Source organism: Eptesicus fuscus, chromosome 2 (genome assembly GCF_027574615.1).
Source record: "Eptesicus fuscus isolate TK198812 chromosome 2, DD_ASM_mEF_20220401, whole genome shotgun sequence".
In the NCBI taxonomy this organism is placed as follows: Eukaryota; Metazoa; Chordata; class Mammalia; order Chiroptera; family Vespertilionidae; genus Eptesicus; species Eptesicus fuscus.
This window is the reverse complement of record NC_072474.1, coordinates 84,397,539-84,403,538: the sequence shown is the minus strand read 5'-3', so window position 1 is coordinate 84,403,538 and position 6,000 is coordinate 84,397,539. Positions and strand designations below refer to the sequence as shown.

The 6,000-nt window shown below is 39.1% G+C and overlaps 1 pseudogene; it reads left to right on the top strand.

The window, feature by feature from the left end:
* The first annotated feature begins 1,891 nt into the window (after positions 1–1,891).
* On the top strand, positions 1,892–2,922 carry LOC103284975 (ER membrane protein complex subunit 3-like; annotated as a pseudogene).
* The last annotated feature ends 3,078 nt before the right edge of the window (positions 2,923–6,000 follow it).

Here is a 6,000-nt window from a genome sequence, read left to right as displayed (position 1 = left end):
AGGGAAGGGAAGGGAAGGGAAGGGAAGGGAAGGGAAGGGAAGGGAAGGGAAGGGAAGGGAAGGGAAGGGAAGGGAAGGGAAGGGGAAAAGAACTCCTTTTATATCAGAAAATTCTGACATTTTAAAAACAATATATTTTGCAGGCTCGATCCTCAGTAGGGGGCGTGCAGGAAGCAGCCAATCAATTATTCTCTCTCATCATTGATGTTTCTATACCTCTCTCCCTCTCCTTTAATCTCTGAAGTCAATAAAAATAAATTTAAAAATAAATAAATAAACAAACAAAATAAAAAATAAAAACAATGTATTTTTTCCGCCTGTGCTGCCCATCCAAAACGGGGCCTATAAAAGTCAGCCTGGAGTCACGTTTCCGCACTGTCTCTGCTTCAATAATATGCTAAAGGAGTTATAAATCCTTTGTCTGAAGCAGGGGAAGGAAAGACAAATTTTTCATCCAGGCGACTTGGATAAGATAGGGAGCCAAATACCATAATGTCTTCATAAGCCCTTCAACAAGATTACTTAAGAGACTGGTTTTCACTGCCAAAGCAAAGTGGAGAACTAAAGCAGTTTGCTGCATAAATTAGATGAAGTTGGCCCAATTTCATTTTTAAAAATTGAGAATTTGGGGAGTTGGGGAAGTAGACTTTCTTTGCCTGGGGAGTAGCCTCGGTCTTCTGCTCCATTTATCACTGGATATCAAGTTCCTTTAAAAACTAAAATAAGCAGGTAGGGATAGCTTATTGATATTTCTATTTTATTGTTCAACAAAATTAACACTGCGTATTAACTATGTGCTAGAGACTTAATATATATCATCTCATTTAATTCTTGTGACACATCCTCAGAGGAAAAAAAAAACAACCCTTATTTTTATTTGAGGAAACAATCCAGGAGAGATTTACTAAATTACTCCAGATAATAGAGCCAGTGGTTAGCAGGAGAAAAAAAAAAAAAGAATTTGAACTCAATTCTACCTCTCTCTCATACACATGCACTATTTTGTATTGTATGCATCAAAAAGAGAGCACATAAAAACTGCTGGAAAATCCATGTGTGATACAATACAATGAATATACTTTTACAATGGTTATGTGCAAGGAATCTGTTATGCAAGTTGTCATGAAATCATGTCATGTATTCAACCTATACTTCCATGAAAAATATTCCCATTTCACTCTGTTCCATAGACGTATAAAATGGAATGTGGGTGACTTGGCTTAGGATGTCACTAGTCAAATGATAAGTCAGACCAAAAGTACCTGAGCTTTGGGCTCTCTGACCTTGTTTTAAATATGTTATGGCTTATCATTATTAAAAAACAACCCTGCCCTTGCCGGTTTGGCTCAGTGGATAGAGCATGGGCCTTTGGACCAAAGGGTCCCGGATCAATTCCAGTCAAGGGCATGTACCTTGGTTGCAGGCTCCTCCCCGGCCCAGGCCCTGGTTGAGCTCCTGCAGGGGGCAAACCAATCGATGTGTTTCTCTCACATCGATGTTTCTCTCTGCCTTTCCCTCTCTTTTCTACTCTCCCTAAAAATCAGTGGAAAAATATCCTCGGATGAGGGTTAACAAAAAAATAAAAATATATAAAATATATAAGACAACCCCCTCCTCCATCATGGATATTCTACACTTAGATATCACAGATCATAGTTTTTGTTGACTATTTTGTTGACTGACCAGCAAATTTTGCTTAAAGCAAAGGAAGGGTGATTAATCAATGCATTGTAATAGCTAAGGGAATGAACTTGAGGGCCCAACAGACTGGATGTGAATTCCCACTCTACCTCTTAATGGTCCTGTGCCCAGGACAAGTTCTTTAATATCTCAAGCATCCATTTCCTCACTTGAAATGTAGGGATAATAAAAGTATCTACCTGGGGTCAGTACGCCGGGCCTGAACCTGCAGTAGGGTCCCGCGCCAACCAGGCTGAGGGCGTGAGAAGGCTCGGAGGCGAACTCGAGTGGGAGCCCGGCACCCGTGGGAAGAGAAACCCAGCCACCCCTGGTCAGGAGCTGGCGCTTTGTGGAGATGGCGGGGCCGGAGCTGCTGCTGGACTCCAACATCCGCCTCTGGGTGGTCCCGCCCATGGTGACCACCACCTTCTTCGTGGGCATGATCCGCCACTACGTGTCCATCCTGCTGCAGAGCGACAAAAAGCTCACCCAGGAACAAGTCTCCGGCAGTCAAGTCCTACTTCGAAGCAGAGTCCTCAGGGAAAATGGAAAATACATTCCCAAACAGTCTTTCCTGACATGAACATATTACTTCAACAACCCGGAGGATGGATTTTTCAAAAAAAAACTAAAAGGAAGGTGGTGCCTCCTTCTCCCGTGACTGATCCCACTATGCTAACGGACACGATGAAAGGCAATGTAACAAACGCTCTCCCTGTGATTCCATTGGCGGTTGGATCAACATGACATTCTCAGGCTTTGTCACAACCAAGGTCCCGTGTCCACTGACCCTCCGTTTTAAGCCGGTGCTACAGCAAGGAATCGAACTACTCCCGTTAGATGCATCCCGGGTGAGTTCTGCATCCTGGTATTTCCTCAAGGTCTTTGGGCTTCGGAGCATTTACTCTCTGATTTTGGGCCAAGATCATGCCGCTGACCAATCACGGATGATGCAGGAGCCGATGACTGGAGCGGCCATGGCCACGCCCGCAGACACCAACAAAGCTTTCAAGACAGAGTGGGAAGCCTTGCAGCTGACAGATCACCAGTGGGCCCTAGATGATGTCGAAGAGGAACTCATGGCCAAAGACCTCCACTTCGAAGGCATGTTCAAAAAGGAACTACAGACCTCTATTTTTTGAAGACCAAGCAGGAATTAGCTGTCAGGAACTCGGAGTAGCGCTTAACCTTGTAACTTTCGTTTGAGCAGGAGCCTCTCGGAATAAAAAGGAGGATGCATGAGCTGGCGGATGTGCAGCAAGGATCAAAAAAAATGAAAAATAATAAAAGTATCTACCTCATCCGTTTACTGTGACGATAAGTGAACACATGCAAACACCTTGTTCATGATTCCTGACATATTTTAGTTATCATTAGAAGGCACACTCTGACAAAAGAAATCATATCAAGCTTTTTAAAGTTTGGTCAGTGCTCACACCTTAAAGCTAAGAAGAGTATTAAAATTATTCCTCCAGAAACCATAATCTCTAAGGAATAGTATGCCTGGAGTAGAGACAAAATTACAGAGATGAAACTGAGGTTTATTTTTATATTCATTTCTTTCAGAAAATTCAACACATAAACCACCAATACAAAGTACCAGTCATAAAACAATGTCTCACAAAGTGATTATTTGAGTCTGATATATACTGGTCAGCAATTTTCCTGTTTCCACTTTTGCTCTGCTGAATAACTAGTCACTATCCTGTGTCTAAAATTATTATATAATCAGAGATCAATATTATATAGCTTCTCCTTCCAAGAGTGGATAACAATGACTTTGTTCCTTCTATAATTTAATAATAATAATTTTGTTGGGCTTTAGTTATTGAACAAAGTTACAGAGAATATAATATACTTAACATTATTACATCCTGAAATCATAAACTAAGGGAGGGATGAATTAATAAAAGGAACTAAATGAAAAAAAAATAATGCTAAATGGCCTTTTGTACGGCTCTCACCCAAGCAAAAAATAAATTTTCAAGGATGAAACAAAGAACACTAGCGCCACCTGGAGGCAGGAGTCTATCTGAAATGTAAGCTATGAATTGGAGAATGTTATTAGCACTGAAATGAGCTGCAGAGATGGTGTATAAGTGGTAGGTAGCACCCATGTGGCTGCTGAGTATTTGAAATGTGGCTAGTCCAAATGGAGATGTGTGGCAAGTGTAAAACAGACCAGATTTCAAAGGCCTAATATGAAAAAATAATGTAAAATATCTTATTCATAATTTTTACATTGATGACATATTAAAATAATATTTTTATTATGAGGTTACATAAAATATATTATCCCAATTATTTTTAACTTTTTATCTTGATCTTTTCAATGTGGCTTTTGGAAATTTAAAGTTACATATGCAGCTCATATTTCCTTCCTATTGGGCAATGCTGATCTCGCCCTTGTCACTCACAGCCTGGGCCATGGACCAGCAGCCTGGGTTGCATTCACCACCTGAGAGCTTGTTAGAAATGCAGAATCTCAGGCCCCATCCCCAACCTACTGAATAGGAATCTGCATTTTAACAAAATCCCCAGGTGACTGATATATATATATATATTAAGTTTGAGATTTGCTGTGTCATCCAACCCCCTCATTTAACAAATCAATAAACTGAGGCCCAGAGTGGTAACTTGGCTTGTTCATGGTTATCTAGTTGGTTGCCCTAAAGCCTGATTCCCCAGTGGTCTTGAAACTTCCACATACCCCACCCTCTACTGCAGACCCTTCCATCTCGTGGAGTAAAAATAAAACAGACTGCTGCTTCACTAGCACGGAAATAAAACATGTTATTGTAAATAGATAAGAAAATAGTGTCCTCAGGGATACCTATAACAGAATTCTAGGGTATTCCTTAGCACTTGTGCAACCAAGTTACTCCACAAGAATGGAGAAAGCCTGTGCTTTCTAAACTATTCCTACAAATAACCTCCTTTGGTGGTTTAAAAAAAAAAAAAAAAAGGCAGGGTTTGATTCCTGGAATCAATAATGTGTCAATTGCTGAGTCAGTAAAAACAAGTTAGAGACTGATTCCTTCGGGATAAGTAAGAAGGTGAAAGAAGGAATTTCAGTTTTGTAACTCAGCTCCTTGTGGGTGGGTCTGATTCATTCTTTGCATGTCCAGCTCCTCACAATGTGTTTAGCACATAGAAGGCTTTGAATAAGTGTGTTGAATGCACAGATTAGTTTCCATAGATTAGGTTCTAAACCTCAGGAAATGTTCCCCCCTTTACATTGTGTGGTAACAATGTTAAGAAATTCAGGAAAACACTTAAGTATTTAACTATAGCTAAAATTAGTACTGCTTTAATGTTAAAATTTCTTTGGAATTAAGCACATTATTACGAAAAAATTCAAATAGATACTAATTTTGCTCATGAAAATAAAATCCATCACATAGAAAGAGGAGGTTCCAAGTAAATTAATATTGACAAAGAATTCCAAGGAGCAGAGGTTGTTAAAATAGTTTCACTCATTTTTGTAAAGATTTTTACTAAGACAGATTAAATCAAGCCTAATCAATTTCCAGTACACTGTACATATGGCCCAAATGTTTTCTCTCATAAAAAAAAATCACTTTTTTGTGTGCCAACTGAAAAATGTAGATTTAACGTAGGAAATTAATTTCTGTGTTATACGAATTGAATATACTAAGTAGACTAGGAAGCACATTATTGGAATTACTTTAAATGATGTAAGTCATATAGGAAGGAAAGTTTAACTCCCACTCTCTTCCTTTCAATTGTCCTATTTCCTCATGTTTTATCCATTACTCATTTCAGGTTTTGTTATTAACCTAAATAAAATAATAGGACATCAATCCTGCTTGTCATATGTAATATTGAACAATGACTGTTGCACATAATTATTAGAATGGTAATAATAAAAATAATAAGCCAGAATATTAACTTATATATCATTAATTTGGCAATGACATTATGTACTGCCTTACAACATTTCTTCTACTGATATCTTAAATAGATATGGAATGATTCACTCATTCAACAATATTTGTTGAGCACCTATATGCCAGGCACTGACAAAGGTACTAGAAAAACAATAACCAATAAACCAATCCCTGCCCTCCTGCCACATTCATTCTCATGGAAGAAACAAACAAGAAACACATAAATGATGAAATATATGGTACATCCGGTTCTGATGAGTGATGTGGAGAATATTAAGGAAGGAAATGCAAAGGAAGGCAAGACTATTTTATATAGGGTGGTCTCTCTTAATTCTGAGTGGGAGCCTGAAAAAAGGCAAGGGAGGAGGCCGTGCATATATCTGGGAGAGGGCTGCCTGGTCAAATGGAA